The sequence below is a fragment of the Canis aureus genome, chromosome 3, assembly GCF_053574225.1.
Source record: "Canis aureus isolate CA01 chromosome 3, VMU_Caureus_v.1.0, whole genome shotgun sequence".
Classification (NCBI taxonomy): Eukaryota; Metazoa; Chordata; class Mammalia; order Carnivora; family Canidae; genus Canis; species Canis aureus.
Genome location: NC_135613.1, coordinates 85,895,095 through 85,913,537, shown reverse-complemented (window position 1 = coordinate 85,913,537; position 18,443 = coordinate 85,895,095). Strand labels below are relative to the sequence as shown.

General features: G+C 39.9%; 1 protein-coding gene and 2 long non-coding RNA genes across 4 annotated transcripts in view; 2 read left to right on the top strand and 1 right to left on the bottom strand.

Annotated features, from left to right (window-relative positions):
• NTM (neurotrimin) overlaps nt 1-18,443 on the bottom strand; it is a 942,893-nt gene that overhangs the window by 587,910 nt on the left and 336,540 nt on the right. The gene's annotated exons all lie outside the window — the stretch shown is intronic.
• LOC144306076 (uncharacterized) lies at nt 6,118-8,993 on the top strand. Its single transcript, XR_013373110.1, has 3 exons — nt 6,118-6,226; nt 6,466-6,554; nt 8,218-8,993. It is a non-coding gene; the product is annotated as an uncharacterized LOC144306076 (long non-coding RNA).
• Nucleotides 9,087-17,352, top strand: LOC144306073 (uncharacterized). The gene is made up of 3 exons (XR_013373108.1): nt 9,087-9,226; nt 12,321-12,406; nt 16,413-17,352. It is a non-coding gene; the product is annotated as an uncharacterized LOC144306073 (long non-coding RNA).

The window sequence follows — 18,443 nt, the reverse complement described above, 5'->3', positions numbered from 1 at the left end:
TAGCACCAGGCTTGAGATGAGGAGACTCTGTGCAAACAAAAAGACTTATGAAAATCAAAAGCATGAGAGCATTTCATCAAAATTATAAGCACAAAATTATAAGAATGCAGAGCAACGGGAACTCTTGAGCACCGTTGGTGGGAATGCAAACTGGTGCAGCCACTGTAGAAAGCGGTATGGAGCTTCCTTAAAATATTAAAAATAGAAATACCGTATGACCCAGTAATTCCCCTACCAGTTATATCCCCAAAGAAAACATTTATTTATTTCAGCATTATTTGTAATAGACAAGAAATGGAAGCAACCCAAGTGTCCACCCATAGATGAATGGATAAAGAAGATGTGGAATTTATATACAATGGAATATTACTCAGCCATAAAAAGGATGAGATTTCTTTTCCATCTGGAACAACATGGATGAACCTAGAGGGTATTATGTTAAGCAAAATAAGCCAGTCAGAGAAAGACAAATATCACATGATTTCACTTATTTGTGGAATGTAAAAAACAAAACAAAGAAATAAACAAACAGGCAACATACTCTTAAATACAGAGATCAAACTAGTGGTTGCCAGAGGGGAGGTAGGTCAGAGGCTAGTGAATTAGGTGAAGGGGATTAAGAAATTAAGGAAGTCGTACTTCTAGCTATAAAATATACACATCATGGAAAAGAAAAGTACAATATGGAGAATATAGGTAATAATATTGTAGTAATGCTGTCTGGTGACAGATGGTGACTATCATCACGGTGAGCAAGGACTAATGCATAGAATTGTTGAATCAATGCGTTGTATGCTTGAAACTAATCTAACATTGTATGTTAATTATACTTCAATAACAAACAAACAAAAACCAAGTAGACATCGCCAAGAACTATTTCAGTGCCCTCTAAGAATACATAAAGCTAACACTGAAAACATCATGGAATACTATGGCACTAGGCTTGAGATGACGACTTTGTGTAAACAAAAAGACCCATGAGAATCAAAAGCGTTGAGGCATTTCATCAAAATTACAATTGATTCAGATTGCCTTAAAATTTCCGCTTCTGAAATCTCACACTGAGAAAGTTAGTTGTTCAATTTGACATGGTTAACTCTGTGTTTAGGAAAAAACAACTCTGATAATCCTGCAAAAGATGAGAGGAATTAGGCAGTGGACGTGGGAAGCAGAACCACGGAGACATGGTGAGGGCTTGAACGAAGCAGCGAGGGTAGAATATAAAGAAGATGATTTCTAGAGATTTCCTTGGATACAATGAACAGGAGAAGGGGCCTACTCTCTCCTACAGAGAGTAGGAATGAGGAGACTTTTGGCTATTTACAGAATAGCCAAAGAAGTTTGGAAGTTTGGAAGTTTCCAGATTGAACAACTGGGCTAATAAATAACAAAGTGGGTTTTAAATAACAGAATGCAAGATGGATTTTGTGCTTTCTATTATACTAAGAACTTGCTATGGTTTATTTCATGAATTCTCATGACACCCTTATGAAATGGCTTCTTTAATTATGCTTGCTTTACAGATGAACGGATGGAAGCCCAGAAAGTTTAAGTCAAATATGTCCAATATTACCCATTTAAGAAGTGGTAGGGATGGCCGGTTTTGAAAGTGCATGCATGGCTCTTCCTAACCAGGATGGACAAGGATATGTGCAGGTAGAGAGAGACCCTGGGGTGAGGGGAGGTCTATAGAGGAAGCGCCGAAGCAGAACAGATGCCAACAACAGCCACCGTAACTAGCCTGTGAAGCATTTTTCAGAGAACAGGAATTTATCTCTGAGACTGTGTTGAGCAGGCTCTGGCCTCTCTAAGTGCATTTTGGTGAACTTAATCATGGGGTCCATCCAGCCAGCTGCCTGCCTGTTGGTGAATTTCTTCAAGGAAGCTTTGCAGCTAACATTCAGCGCCAATTGTGTTCTGATTGCTTCCACTAAATCAAGAAGAAAATTGAAAAGATTGACATACGCATGCACAAACGTGTGTGGAAGTCTGGAAAGGTGATGATTGGCACCCCCAGCTATGACCTTTATTTTCCATCGATGGATCCCAGTGAGCGTCAGTTATGTTTGAAGCTGCATAACATGAACTGAAATAAGAGGAATAAATAGGAACTGTTAAAGCCCTTTTCTAGAGGAATTTGGAGCTGATTAAATAACATCATATTTAAGGAAACACTCTGATATCAGACGGAAATGGAAGATAAGCGTCAAAACAAAACACTGACCTACCCAACCAGACTGAGTTATTTTAAGCAACATGAAAACAGGAGCTGATCTACATAGCTTTGATCTAAAGAAACCAGGTGACCATAAAGTATAGAAAGATCCATGGTTCTTATGATTTTCCTTTGAGTTCTCTAAATAGAACAAAATTAGGGTCTAGAGATTGAACAGGAAGGAACAGTGCGAGAAGACAAATTTGGGGGATGGGTTGTGGGCCAACAGCCATGTGTTCCATTAAATTATGATTTTTTTTTTCTGGCTTGAGAAATTAGAAGGGGAAAAATTCTACATTCCAATTTATAAAGTATTACATAGATTAGAAAAAAAAAAAAAAAGCAAACCAAATCAAACCAAGAAACAGCCTAGCAGTCTGGTGTAATAAACTCTGGATACTAATACCCTCACTCACTTGGGTGAGATTTTACTGACTGGGTTCTGGAACTAGCAATGATTGTCCTGGGGACTGTTTTATTTCAGAGAGAAACCACTGATTCAGGCAGATTGCCAATGCTAATAAAATTCTTGGAAACTTAAATATTGTTCTCAAAGAGGCGCCCTATATCCATTCTTGACTTCTGCAGATCCTTTTCTTTCGTCTTCCCTTCCCTCTTTTATCCTCCCATTGAGTGCAGGTATTTCTTGAGGCGGGGAGTGGGGGGGGGTTCCCTGCTCTTCTCTTCCTCCTTGAACTCATGCTTCTTCATGACTTCAGCGGCCATCTATGTGATGACTAGTAGGAGGATTCTAACTCCAGTCCCTTTTGCTCACCTGTGTGCCTACGTCTTCACAGGGTAGGTATTACCCCTGGACAAATTCATTTAGATTTACTATTTTCACCTCAATGTATCATGTTAAAAACAAAGGAGGTAAAGACATGTATATGGACAATAAGCATATGGAAAGATGCTCAACATCATGAGTCATTAGAGAAATGGGAATCAGAATCACAGGATACCACTTCACACCTACTAGGGTAGCTATGATCCAAATGAAGGCGGTGACAAGTATTGGCAAAGATGTGGGGAAATTGGAAACCTCACAGATTGCTGGTGTGAAGATGAGACGGTGAAGTCATTTGGCAAAGAGTTTGTTAGTTCTTCAAAGTATGAAACATAAAATCACCATTTGAACCAGGAATTCCATTCCTAGGTACATACCCCAGAGAAATGACATATGTCTGCAAACCTGAATGTACCTGAGTATCCATAGCAGCATTATCAATGAACCATATAACGAAATATGATTCAGCCAAAAAAAGAGAAGGAAGTGCTAATTCATCCTACAACATGGCTGAATCTTGAAAACATCACGATAAATGAAAGAAGTCAGGCACAAAGGCCACGCATTAAATGATTATATATGTATATTAAATGGCAACAATAAAGAAAGCCATAAAGACAGAAAGGAGTAGGCTCTGGCTGCCAGGGGCTAGGGGAAGGGGATATGGGAAGTGACTACAGATGAGTCTAAGGTTTCTTTTGGCATGGTAAAAATGTTTGGGAATTAATGGCTACGATTGCACATCGATTGCACAATTGTGAATATACTACAACCATTGAATTGTATACTTTAAAAGGGTACATTTTATAATATGTGAATTATATTCTAATTACAAGCAAACAGATATACTGTGAAAACTGATGATGGGATCCCTGGGTGGCGCAGCGGTTTAGCGCCTGCCTTTGGCCCAGGGCGCGATCCTGGAGACCCGGGATGGAATCCCACATCAGGCTCCCGGTGCATGGAGCCTGCTTCTCCCTCTGCCTATGTCTCTGCCTCTCTCTCTCTCTCTCTCTGTCTGTGTGACTATCATAAATAGATAAAAATTAAAAAAAAAGAAAACTGATGTTTTCACAAAATTTTTGGTAAAGATGTCACCGTCCCCTCTTCAACAGCGATCACCAAGTGCCTGAGTTCACCCCACCAAAATTTATTTGAATGTCCCCTGTGTGTCATGGAGCTAATAGCTAACACATAACCTATCACTCCACCCATTCCAAGTGTTTTTTGATGTGCTTTATGCATATTAGCTCATTTAATGTTCATAAGGACCCCTCTGAGCACATGAAAACCTCGGGGTGGAGAAGTTACGCAATTGCCTGAGGTCACACTGCTTGTCAACACCAGGGCATGACAGATTTCAAGTCCATATTATAGTCTGACTCCTAAATTGATACTTGCTCTATTGTGACACACTATTATCCAACCCTATACTACGTTCTAGAGCTCACTAAGTGGTTCTAGTACCATTACTATTATGACACTACCTTTGGTCTAACTTTGGCAAAGTGGTCTAAGAGGGGAGCCCTGCTCTTGTGGAGTGAGTTTTCTCATAAATATGTCTGTGAATGTCTGCAACGCAGATGTAATAAGCAGCCTATGTTGTGTTCTACAGAAGAACAGAAAGAGGGATGGCTTCCATGCGGGTGGTCAGAAAGACAGGGGCAGTGGTTGCTTGGAAACTGGGCCTGCCCAGGGCCTGCATTTCAGCAGTGAGGCTGGAAGGTGGGTGCAGGGAGTGCTGAAGGCCCTCACCTGGATCCTGCAGAAGCCTGCACCTTCAGATGCCTGTCCTGATCCCAGACTCTCTCCGTTCCACAGTCTACCTTACAGACTTTTGCCAGACTGATTTTCCTTCAATGTTGTTTAAAACCTGTCTTCCTTAACCAAAAACCTTCAATGGGTGCCTGGTTGCCTTTCATGTTAACGCTAAGCTCCTCTTCTCTGCATGTGGGTACGCTGGCCCCTGTCACTCCCCTAATTACAAGGACTCCTTCCGCTGTTCTTCACTGATCTCGCGGGTTCAGAAAAGAAAGAGAGGGGTCCTTATACTTTGCTTCCCTTTTTTTTTTGAAAGCATATGAAAAGCTAAATTTATAACTGTCTTCTAGCAAAGCTTAGGATATAAAAGCATGTGTTTAGTGTACTGGCTTCCCCTTAATTTCCTACTCTCATTTTAGTTCCCATCACTGTTTTTGAGCTATTTAAGATATATTTCATCTTGCTATATCGTGTGTGTAACTAGAAGGGGGAAGAAGAAATCAGATGTTTTTGAAACAGGAGGCCCACGGACCCACCTAATTTGTCTTCTTAAGAGAACCTTGCCTTTCTTAGGAAAAGGCCTTGCTGAACCCTAGGGTGGTGAAGTCAAAGCCCCTGATGGTATTAGACTAGAGGCAGAGCGACAACACAACAGAGCATCAAGGGGCACCCTATAACAGATTCGGAGGAACTTGGGAGTTGACCTGGTGATATGGCAATCAGCTTTGAGAGCAATGGAGCAGTGGATTCTTGGGGGAGTGGATGGGGCCCTGTCACAGAGCATGAGGCCACAGCTTAGGCAGGGTGGCCTACAAGAAATTCCTAGCATCAAGGATGGCTGAGGAATTTTTAAGATGTTTGGTACTCAGTTGACAGTTGTTTTTTACTCTGTGCTATGTAATCACCCGTGGCCCTCACAAGCCTTCAGTAAGAGCCTATCACTCATAGTAGCCCTGGGCCATGGGTGATTGGGGCAGTAGAGCACAGGGTCGGTGCCCCACAGAATAGAAGTGATGCCAAAAAAAGAATGGCAGCCACAGAACCCAAGAGGGAGAGGTGCTGCAAGGTTGTGAGAGCAAGCAGACTCCCATGGAGACCAAGGCTGAAATTTATATGGGAGATCTCTCTTTTCCTTTGGACATAATACAAGAAGGAGAACCTTGCAAGGGGGCACCAGAGAGATTAGAATTTACCAAAGATAAGGTCTGTAGATAATTGTGTTCTACATTTTATAAACTGCCCTACATTCTTCCCAAGGAAGACAGAATGGAAAAGAAAAAACACTCCCACTCTGCATCCATTCACATAATCTTTCTTTCTTGAAAGGGTCTCTCTCTCCCTCTGTGTGATTCAGGGCCTGAAGTCCATATCCTGCCCCCAGGATGGAGCTTGTGCTGCTTTGTCCTTCACTACTTCCTATTCTTCCTCAAGGGGTGGCACCGTGTGTGTTACCAACCCTCCAGGTGATTCTATATATATATATAAATTTATTTTTTATTGGTGTTCAATTTGCCAACATATAAAATAACACCCAGTGCTCATCCCGTCAAGTGCCCCCCTCAGTGCCCATCACCCAGTCACCCCCACTCCCCGCCCACCTCCCCTTCCACCACCCCTAGTTCATTTCCCAGAGTTAGGAGTCTTTCATGTTCTGTCTCCCTTTCTGATATTTCCCACTCAATTTTTCTCCTTTCCCTTCCAGGTGATTCTAATGCAATGCTACACTTGGAGAACCAGGACAGGGACCAGAGGCGCCTGCTGGAGTGGCAATCCGGTCACATCTCTTTCCAGGTCTGTGCCATCTGATGGAGTCCATCTCACTCCTCCAAAACTCAAAGTATTTGTAATGCCCGTCCACGTCCCACATGTACATAGGTTGCATTTTTACCTCTATGACCTCATTTGCCCCACCCCTCACGGTCCCTGGCACTCATTTCCTCTGGTCACTGAGGCCAGGTTTGCTTCTGCCTCAACACATTTATTGGGGCTGCTTCCTCTGCCTGGAACTCTCTTCCTCACCTCCTTCAAGTTCTTTCTTCTGGGAAGCCTGCCCCAGTCACACTATTTGTAATTAGATTCACCTCCACTATGGAAACCACCTATTCCTCTCTGGCTTATTTTACCCACAGCATTGATCTGTATATAATGTTGCATATAGTTTGGGGTCCCTGGGTGGCTCAGTGGTTGAGCATCTGCCTTTAGCTCAGGGAGTGATCCCAGAATCCTGAGATCGAGTCCTGCATTAGGATCCCTGCATGGAGCCTGCTTCTCGCTCTGCCTGTGTCCCTGCCTCTCTCTCTCTGTGTCTCTCAGGAATAATAAGTAAAATCTTTTTTTAAAAACTTGCATATATTTCACTTCCTCAAACTTTTAATTATTTGTGTCATTTTATCAGAATGTAAGCCCCAAGAAAGCAGAGATCTTATTTCATGTTTTCTTATTTTGCTCATTAATATAGTACTTGATCCATGTGGTAAAGCATATTCAATAAACACCTGTTGAATGAGTGAATATAACACCAATCTTCTGTCTTTTCATTGTTCATGGACTACTCCACCCATCGTAGTCTTTGTGGCCAACCAGTTTGTAAGATCCATGAGAAGAGCTAACACGTCCTGGGTGGCAGTCTTCCCCACCAGCCTAGCGAAATGCTGAGAACGTAAAGAGCACAAGATGCTCCTTGATTCTAGGTCTCACCACAATTGTCCCACAGACTTGAGATTCAAGACAGAAAGCCCATGCAATGCCCCATAAATATCTGGAGCTCTCTCTCCATCACTCCTTCCAACACAGAGTTCGAAGCTCCAAGCCTGCCTCCTCTCCCTTGTCCAGCTATAATTTCTAGTCATTTCCCCTGACATGCAAAGAATCCACCTCTCCCTGGCTGCTCTCTCCACCCCCAGGCTGTTGCCTGCTCAGGCATCCTCCATCTGTCCCTCACCCTAGTTCCAGCGACCCAGCATGACAGCTGAGATCTATAATTTATTAGTACCCTTCTGCTGGGCCTTTTCTTTCTTCCTTTTTCTCGGGCATCATTGGTACACAGCCTTAGTCAGCACCATCAGAAGGGCTGCAGGTGTTTGAAAGGCCCCCAAATGGAGGTAATCTGAATCAAGCATTGGGCTAAGATAAGCAAATTTGAGATTCTGGAACATGCTGTTCTGGGAGAAAGAAAAGTCTTTATCACTTTAAACAATGTCCTGGCATCTCTCTACTACCCTTCTTATTTGCATTTGACTGAATGTGTAGTAAAATCACATTTTGTGCTTTGAAGAGACATGTATATTGATGGAGGCTAAGAACCTCTGAGAAGAGGGCCAGACAGTACACATGAGTTGTCTTCTCAAACCTCAGTAGGCAATATGTGTTTTTAATAATTATCTGGTAATTAACAGCTGTGATTCGAAGCCCTTCATTTGGAAAAAATAATAATAATTTTACTTCCTGGTGCCAGGAGCCAGATGGGCAGCCAAAGAGAGAAGCCTCCAGCTATGTAGCAGACAAGTAGAGAAGGAAAGGTCCATGAGCCTCCTTATCACCCTGCAGCTGGCACAACATCTGGACAACAGAACAAGGCAACAGCACAGATACCTGCACCTCCCCAACCCCAACATGCATGTTTGTCCATTTAGTGCTAATTACAGTATTGGTTTGTAATCCCTGCTATAAAAAAAACTATAGTCCCTCCCTCTACTTACTTGTTCTAAATGACCTCTTTCAAAAGATCCACTGCTTGATAAGTAATGTCAAACTGGGAAATTATTTTGAAATATCATAACCAGGAATTTGTTACTTGGTTCAAAGACATTGCACTGGCCCTCAGGCTTTCCTGAAGCTTGCTACCACCATGTCAACCATCTCCCCTTCCCCTGCTGATCCTGTAACTTCAGTGTCAGTCAGGAGCAAACCACCTTCCCAACATCATGTATTAGTAACAGATCTTCACAGTATCTTCACAAATATCTCTCTCTAGTACACACATGCACACACACACACACACACACACACACATTTCTTTGCTGAAGATATCAGGGGAAAAGAGTTAAGACAAAGGAAAAGGATAGCAAAAAGCAAACAATCTGTATATATTTTTATTATATTTCTCATTAAGCTCGGTTTCAGGTCTCCCAGAGGCATGGGGTATGAGGGCTGGAGTTGATCTGCTCGGCTGAAATCATTTGAAACTTGACATGGATTTGAGGGCTCTGTTGTGGCCACAGAAAGAAAAAGAGGAAGGATGGATGGAAAGAAAAAGAGAAGGAAGGAGGGAGAGAGGAAGGAAGGAGGGAAGTGTGGGAATTGTCTTCTATGACTTACCCTGCTTATCTCTGTATTTGTTTATGCCTGTATACCTATATGTTTAACATGGCAGAGATACCATACAGCAGAACCATCAAGGAGAAGACTGAATCCCAATCCAGCAGTTATGTGATCTACATCACTTGAGTGGAAGAGGATCAGTGGTAAGTGATTCTTGGCTCTGCATGATTCCCTCCATCACCACAAACAATAGCAAAGCTGCAGTTGCCTTTCCAATCCTGCTTTGAGGAGCTTAATATTTTGATGGTTGCCATGGCAAGCAAGCTTAAAACACCACTGGATGATATGAATGGCAAAAGATAATGCTTTATAATTTTCAGAGGACACTTTGAAAGGAGGATTTTGATATCTCCAGTTTTTAAAATTTATTTTTTATTTTATTTTTAAGTATGCTCCACACACAGCATGGAGCCCAACATGGGGCTTGAACTCATGACCCTGAGATCAAGACCTGAGCTGAGATCAAGAGTTAGGAGGCTTAACCAACTGAGCCACCCAGGCACCCTGGTATCTCCATTTTTTTTTTTTTATGATGGAAAGAATTACAAGTTGAGGACCAGTAGAACTAGATGCCAGTTTCAGATCTGCCATTAAATAGCTATGTGACCCTGGGTGGTATGTCACTTAGCCTCTCTGGGCAGAGGGGTTCCTGTTCTGAAAAGTGAGAAAATAGTAATAAATGCTAACTACTGGGATGTTAGGATAGTAATAATGTAAGTTATGATCAAGCAGTTGGAATCTGGCCTTTCCTCTCTGATAACCAACTGGGAGATTTCAGACATTTCACTTAACCTTTCTGGGTCTTCATTCCTCAGTGAAAAAAATAGAAAATAAAGATGCACATTATAGACATTGTGATTGTGTGATACCAACAATAGATAAAGAAAAGCTGGTACCTCAGACCAGCAAACCACAGGGAAGAAAAATAGTTCTGATGGGCTTGCAATGTTCTTATTCGGGACCTATTGACTCTAGTTGTGACCCTACCACTCTCTAGTGGCCCTGAAGCTCCCTCTGAGTTTGCGGATGCTAAACCAAATGAGTCAGGCATTTACTGTGATCGTCACTGTAATCCTCACCCGTAGAATCTATTAGAAAGTAAAAGATAAAACATCAGCATATTTATTTTCATCGATACGTTATCTCATCTTTCTCCTTCACTCTCTGTCAGGGTTAGCCAAGATTTTGAACTCTGTATGTTTCTAAATTAAAACGTGGATCCAATTATAAATGTCTTGGAGAATGACCTTGGAATCTTACCCTATAGTAAAAAGTGCCTATCAAGGGAACCTCACCAAAGTTTTCCTTTTGGCAGTAAGTAATAGGTGTTCCTGTCACTTTCATACCAAACGATTCACTCTTACTGGTTGTAGTTTGTGAGGGAAAAGACGACAGGCTAGAGATCCAGAATACCTACATTCAGAGAGCTGGTGTGCATGTCTAGAAACTTGGAGGACATTATTTAAGCACATAATGATATTGACACAATGGAGGCCAGATGATTGAAAAAATAATAATGAGAGTAATTATAATTATACTCGCATCTGTTATTTTGTATTGAACATTGACTGTATGCCAGGCATTGTGCTTAATGCTTTGCAATTATTATTTTCTTTAGTTCTCACGACAACCCTAAGAGAGAGAGACAATGCAATTCCTACTGTACAGGTTAAGAGACTGAGAGGAGGGGTAAGGAAGTTGAGTAATTTCCAACTTGGTAGATGGAGGAGGGATTCATATTCAGGCATATTTGACTCCGAAGCCGGTGCTCTTAGCCACTACCCATAAATAATATTTATTGAGTACCTATAATGTGCTCTGTCTATTATAAACATTATTTCATTTTATTGATCTCAAAATACTAAAAGCGATTAGTATTATAATATCTTTATATAATAGATGGGAAAACTAAGTCTCAGAAAGTTTAGGTAATTTACCCAAGACCACCCAACCCCTAAATAGAGGAATGAGGAGTCTATTCTGTCTCTTTGCTCCCAGATGAAATTTGAGAAAGATAGGTACAAAGGAAAAATAAATCCTGCAGTCTCCTGAGATCTAGTAATAATTCTGCTGTTAATTAGCTGGGTTGTTCTGGTTTCTCAGGGTCACTTATCCTAATTGGGCAAAAGGATTTTTTTTCAGAGGGTAACAACAGTATGTACTTTAAAAGATATTTTCTATTGTTCTTTCTACTTTTAAAATCATTGATTTATAGTGCCCTGATTTTTAAATAGGAAAGAAAAACATCCTCCATAACTAAAGAGGGAAGTATTTCTGTGTACAAACTGGGAGGTAAAAGATGGTAACGATTATTTAAGTACTTACAGTGGACTAAGCATTTGCCCTAGTGTGCTGCTCATTTAAATCTCACAAAACCCAGTATAAGGTAAGTTCTTCTTATCGCTCCCATTTTATACATAAGATGTTGAGGCAAAGACAGGGTACATACATAATGTCTCCAAGATCTCTCAGACAGTAAGCAGTGGAGATGGGGCATGATTTCTGGTCGCCTATTTCATAGTAAAACATTATAATATAATCTGAAATCAAAGTAGTGTATTAGCTTCATGGTGGTCAAGATGGTGCTAAATTTTATTAGCTACGCAGGACAACATTGCAGAAAGAGTTGAAGAACAGATGTTAGGCTAACCTGAATTTGAATCCGCATATTACCACCCTCACTAGGCTGCCAGTTTTACCAAATAAAAGTTCAGTCTGGTCTATTTTCTCCACCCCTTTAATAATCTCCAGTATCTGTTGAATGTATGAATTATTTGGGGGAGGGGGTGGAGCCAGCCTTACAAATATTATATTGTCTGGTCCCAAAGCCTAAGAGATTTCTGTTTCCAGAAGTACCTTGCAGAATAAATTAATATAGATCTGACCAAAGCTAAGCATTCCTGAGGCAGCAGAAACAAATGGCTTGATATTCGAAGTTAGACACACTGAATCTAACAAGGTGTGTGGCCTCTCTGAGTCTCCACTTGTTTCTCCATAAAGCTGAGATAATGTTGTCATACTTGCTTGTGAGAATTCAAAGCAATAACTGTCAAGCACCTGGCACACTGCTCGGCATAATGTAGACGTACAATAATGGGCAACTTCTCAACTGTCTTCTAAAAAAATGTCAACTGAAGCAGTAGCATCTGTAGCCTGCATGGGTCATCTCCTTTATTTATTTATTTTTTTTGGTCGTCTCCTTTTTTGAATCATAATATCATGTTTCTCTGTTCTAAGGAAGCACCCACTGAATACCTGGGAGAGGGCCTATGTTTCCTTCCATGAAGGAGTTTAAGATAACTTACAGCAAAAATATACTCAAGGTGAGCATGAACATCGTGTAGGAATGACATCTTACAGAGAAAAAAAAAAGGCAGTCCACAATCTGGGCATGCTCAGAATACAGTAATTTCTAATCATTCGCAACTTGTCCCCTTATGAGTGTCTCCTAAAGTTGAGGCTGTTGTTACTTTTCCACTTAGATCTTGGAGAGTGAATTTCCCAGTGGATGTAACGCGTGATGACTTGGCTCCTCAGCCTCCATTAGTATTGATGGAGCACAACAGGATGCTTAAAATAAACAGGGTCCCTTTGGCCTCCATAAATGCCTCCACACTTAGTAAATAAGTAGCATGTTTAGCTTGGAATCACAGGCATTAAATGGCTTGTTGTCAAGTTCCTACAGCCCTCCAAGGACCATTCAGAAACTTATTATTTCTCTGTCTTGGCCCTCTCGAGGCAGTGTCCTCTCTACCATATTAAGCCTGCAAGTCTATGGGTTCTCATGCTTCTGTTATGAGCATCCTCCATGTGACCTTTGCAGTTTCACTGCTATGGGTTATTAGGAGCTCCCTTCTCCCTGAATGTTCTCTCCAACATTATGTAGCTGGCACAGCCAAACAGCTGCCTTTCCTGGGCAACACTGCATGGTTTCCCCTAGCTTCAAAAGCAGACAGCTGACTTCTGCTTCTGGCCGAGATGGAGTAACAGGCAGCAGATTACCCTCCTATCTGAAACAACAGTAACTCGAGCAAGAAGAACAAAACATAGGGGGCAGTGGTTTTCAAGACACTGAACATCAGACACTGAAAAATAGTGACCCCAGAGAGATGGAAAACCAAATGAGTTTAGCCCTGCAATCGTCCTAGCTGACTGCCTGCAGAGAGATCCCAGGCATAGTGCAAGGAGGGTAATCAGGCAAAGCCTAGAGGACTCCCTAAATTGACCAGCTAAGAGATCTGGGAAATGAAAGCAGAGTTCTCAGAACAGAATATCAGGGAGGAGAATACCTGCCCAGAGAGAGAACCCCAGAGATTTGTAGAGAGTTCCTTTGCATATTCAGCAGAGTAGTTAGTGCATGTGAGGGTGAAACTATCAAAGTCTGGGGAAAGAATCATGCAGAAGATTGGAGGGAACAGTATTCAGCACTCATAAAGGGTCAGGTATTGTGTCTATTCCTATCAGCCAGATGTGAAAAACTAAGATTCTTGAGGCATTGAGTCTAGTACTCATAAACACCTTGCCGCAGTAGGGGGTCTGCCATTAAACAATGCACTGATGTCACCTGACAAATCTTAAAAGTAAAATCCAAAAGAAATTGAATTCGTAGACAAAAACTCTCCCACCAAAAACCATGTAAGCCAAAATGTCTTCATTGGTGAATTTCATCAAACATTTAAGGAAGAAATAATATTAATTATACAGAAACTCTTCCAGAAAATTAAAGTGAAGGGGAAAATTCCCAATCCATCCCATGTGTCCAGAATTATCCTGACACCAAAATTGTAAAAGGATTAAAACAAACGCAAACGATGGAATGATACCCCTCATGAACACATACACAAATCTTCTAGAACACATACACAAATCTTCTAGACAGCATTTTAGTAAGTTAAATTCAACAATATTTAAAATGGATATATCAGGGCTGTGCAAGTTTTTTTTTTTTTTAATGATAGTCGCACAGAGAGAGAGAGAGAGAAAGAGAGAGAGAGGCAGAGACACAGGCAGAGGGAGAAGCAGGCTCCATGCACCGGGAGCCCGACATGGGATTCGATCCCAGATCTCCAGGATCGCGCCCTGAGCCAAAGGCAGGCGCCAAACCGCTGCACCACCCAGGGATCCCCTGCAAGTTTTATCCTAGGAAAACAAGTTTAGTTTGAGATTTTAAAAAGTCAAATCAATGTAACTCATGATATTAATAAGCTAAAATAAGAAAAGCATAATTATCCCAACAAATAAGAAGAAAAGCACTTGACAAAGTCTAATACCCATTCCTGATTAAAGGGTAAAAATATCAACTAATTAGGAAAACTTCCTCAATCTAATAAAGAGCATCTGTGAAAAACTGATAGCTTTTAGAATATATTAAAATAAAAGGAAACATGTTTCCCTTGTAAAATCAAAGACAAGGATGTGTCTTTCCATGATTTCCCTTCAACTTTGTACTGGAGGTTCTACCCAATGCAATAAGGCAAGAACAAAAAATAAAAGGCACCAAAATTGAAAAGGGAGAAGTAAAACCTATTTGCAGATGATGTAATTGCCATTATAGAATATCTGATGAAATCTATAAAAAAAGCTATTGTAACTAATGAGTGTAGAAATGTTGCAAGGCGAAATACTCTATGCAAAATCAATTGAGTTTCCATATACTATCAATAAGTGATCTGAAATTTAAATAAAAAAGATAACACCATTCAGAAAAGCATTGACAATTTAAATACTTAGGGCTAAATCTGGCAATGGATATCCAAGACCTGTACCCTAAGGATTACAAAACATAACTGAAATAAATTAAAGAAGACCTAGATAAATAGAAACAAATACTATGTCAGTCACGGACATTATTTTTGAGGTGGCAATTTTCTTAGAATTAATCCATAGACTTAATACAATCCCAACCCAAATATTGCTAGTTTTTTTTTTAGTAGTAATTGACAAACTGATTTTAAAATCCACATGGTAATACAAAGTACACCAAATAACCAAAACAATTTTGAGGAAAGCGAACAAAGTTGGAGGCTTAACATCATCTGATTTGGAGACTTGTCACAGTTACAGAAAACAAAACAGTGTAGTATTAGCAAAAGGACAGAAAAATAGATCAATGGAACAAAACAGAGTCCAGAAATTGACCCACAGTTATAAAAGCTGCCTTTTTTGTTTTTGGTGTTTTTTTTTTTTCCACAAAAGTGCTAAGACAACTCAATGGAGAAAAGATACAATCTTTTCTACAAACAGTGCTGAAACAATAAGATATCTATAGCTTTCAAACAAAATTCAATCCGTTCTGTGCACCATATACAAAAATAACTCAAAATGGATCAAAGACCTAAATGTAAAATCTTCTTTAAAAAAAAGCATAAGAAAAAACCTTTCTGACCTTGGGTTGGGTAATTATTTCTGAGATGTGATACCAGAACACAATCTATAAAAGAATAAAATGATACATTGGGCTTCAGTAAAATTTAAAATTTCTCCTCTTTTAAGGGCACTGTTGGGAAAATGAAAAGATAAGCCACAGACTGGGGAACAATATTTCAAATCATATATCAGCTAAAGAACTTAGATCCAGAATATATAAAGAACTTCCAAATTCAAAAATAAGAAACAAAGCAACCCAATAAAAATTGGCAACAGATTTGAACAGCCGTAATACCAAAGGACATATACAATTAGTAAATAAGCACACAAAAAGATGCTGAGCTTTATTAGTCATTGAGGACTAAAAACCACAATGAGATACCACTACCTCCTCATTAGGATGTGTTTATACTCATCTAATCATTCTAATTATTTCATAAATAGCTAACCATACACTTACTATATAATTGAGCAATTCTATTCCTACTTATTTTCTCAAGAGAAATAAAACCATTGGTCATACAAAGTCTTGTTTATTCTTACAATGAAATACTACTCAACACTCAAAAAGAATAAACTACTGATAAATGCAACATGCATAGAATCTCAAAATAATTATGTTGAGTGAAAGTCAGACAAAAGGTAATATGTACTAGGTGAAACCAAATATATAAAACTCTAGAAAATGCAAATTAATTTATGGGACAGAAAGATCGTGGTTGCATCTGTGGGGAGGGAGATAACAGGAAGGAGGGTATATGGTGACCAGACCTCAACAAAATTCACAAGTGAACAGATACATTAAAAATGATTAATTGTCAAGCTTAAATATGTACAGTTTATTGCATATCAATTATACCTCATAAAGCAGTTAAAAATAGCAAATAGTGATTGGTGGAGGAAATAGCCTGAAATGCTAAAATAAATCTTCCCATCTGTTCGTCCTATTCACCTTCGATCTAGGTTTTTCCTGAACTCTGCAAACTGACTTGCTTTGGGGAAATTTTGCTGCATTTACTACGTGAGGAACTTAGCTGTGACAGCCTTCCTCTTTGCATTACCTCTTTCCCTGTGAATCTGTTCTGTAAACAAAATTGCATCCAGTGCCGGCATGATATGCAGGGTACTTCTAATAGCTTCTGTGGTGAGGTGAATTGTGTTATGTTCAAGTCCTAACCCCAAATACTTGTTTATGTGACATTATTTGGATACAGGGCCTTTTCAGAAGAAATTAAATGAAGGCATGGTGTTATGTCTTTATTGCCTTTCTACGAAATCCATATGTTGAAGTCCTAACCCCTAAGACCTCAGAGTGTGACTTCATTTAGAGATAGGGCCTATAAAGAGGTGATGAAATTAAAATGAGGTTGTTAGACTGGACCAAAATGCAATCTGATGGTATCCTAATGAGAAAAGGAGATTTAGAGACACGCAGAGATACTAGGGGCATGCTCATAGAGGAAAGGCCATGAGCACACAGCAGGAAGATGGTCATCTCGAAACCTAGGGTTTCAGAAGAAAACAGCCTCTTCACAAACCCAGGTCTTTGGTCATACTGGATTAGAACCTATCCCTACACCCAATGACTGGTATCCTCATATAGGAAAGGAGAGGAATTTCAAGAGACACACTAGAGAAGAGAGTACCATTTGAAGACAGAAGCAGATACGTGCATATGTGCATCAGCCAAGGAATAAAAAAGATCACTGGCAACCACCAGAAGGTAGCAGGAAGGTAGGAACAGAGGCCTCCTCAAAATCTCCAGAAGAAACCAAGACTCTCAGCACCTTTATTTTAGTTTTTCAGCCCCCAGAACTGTAAGAAAATAAATTTCTGTTGTGTTAAGCCACCCAGTTTGTGGTAATTTGTCATGGCCGCTGTAGAAAGCTAATGCAGCCTCTAAAAAACTTTTCTTTCTTTCAGTGCCGGAAATCAGTTTTGATATGTTGATAGGTGCAAATCACATATCCGAAAAAAGGTTAGTATCCAAAATATGTAAAGAATCCGTACAACTCAATTACAAAAAACCCTCCAGATAATCCAATTAAAAAATGGGCAGAGGATCTGAATAGACATTTCCTCTGAATAGACACGTCTTCCAAAGAAGATGTACAGATGGCCAACAGGCAGATGAAAAGATGCTCAACATCACTAATCATCAGGGAGATGCAAATCAAAACCACAATGAGGTATCATCTTACACCTGTCAGATTGGCTATTTTTTAAAAGCTAAGAAATAACAAATGTCGGCAAGGATGTGGAAGAAGGAAACCCTCAGGCATTGTTGGTGGGGATGTAAATTGGTGCAGGCACTGTGGAAAATAGTATAGAGGTCCCTCAAATAAATAAATAAATAAATAAATAAATAAATAAATCTACCATAGGATTCAGCAATTCCATTCCTAGGTATCTATCTGAAGAGAAGAAAAACACAAATTCAAAAAGATATATGCATCTCTATATTCATTGCAGCATTATTTATAACAGCCAAGATATGAAGACAATCTAAGTACTCATTGATACTTGGAATACTACTTGGCCATAAAAAATAATGAAATCTTGCTCTTTGCAACAGAATGCACCTATGCACCTATGCTTTCACATAGCATTTCACTATGCTAAGTGAAATAGTTCAGAAATAAGACAAAACCCACATTGTTTCAGTTATATGTGGAATCTGAGAAACAAAACAAATAAAGAAAACAAAATAAAACCTAGATTCATAGATACAGTGAAGATTGGTGGTGAGAGGGAGGGTGATTAGGGGAGTTAAGGGAGGGTGAAATGAGTAAGGAGGATCAGAAAGTACAAACTTCCAGTTGTAAAATATTAAGTCATAGAGATGTAAGGTACAGCATGGGGAATATAGTCAGTAATTTTATATTAAATATTTATTTATTTTTATTTATTCATGAGAGACACAGAGAGAGAGGCAGAGACACAGGCAGAGGGAGAAGCAGGCTCCCTGTGGGGAGCCTGATGCAGGACTTAATT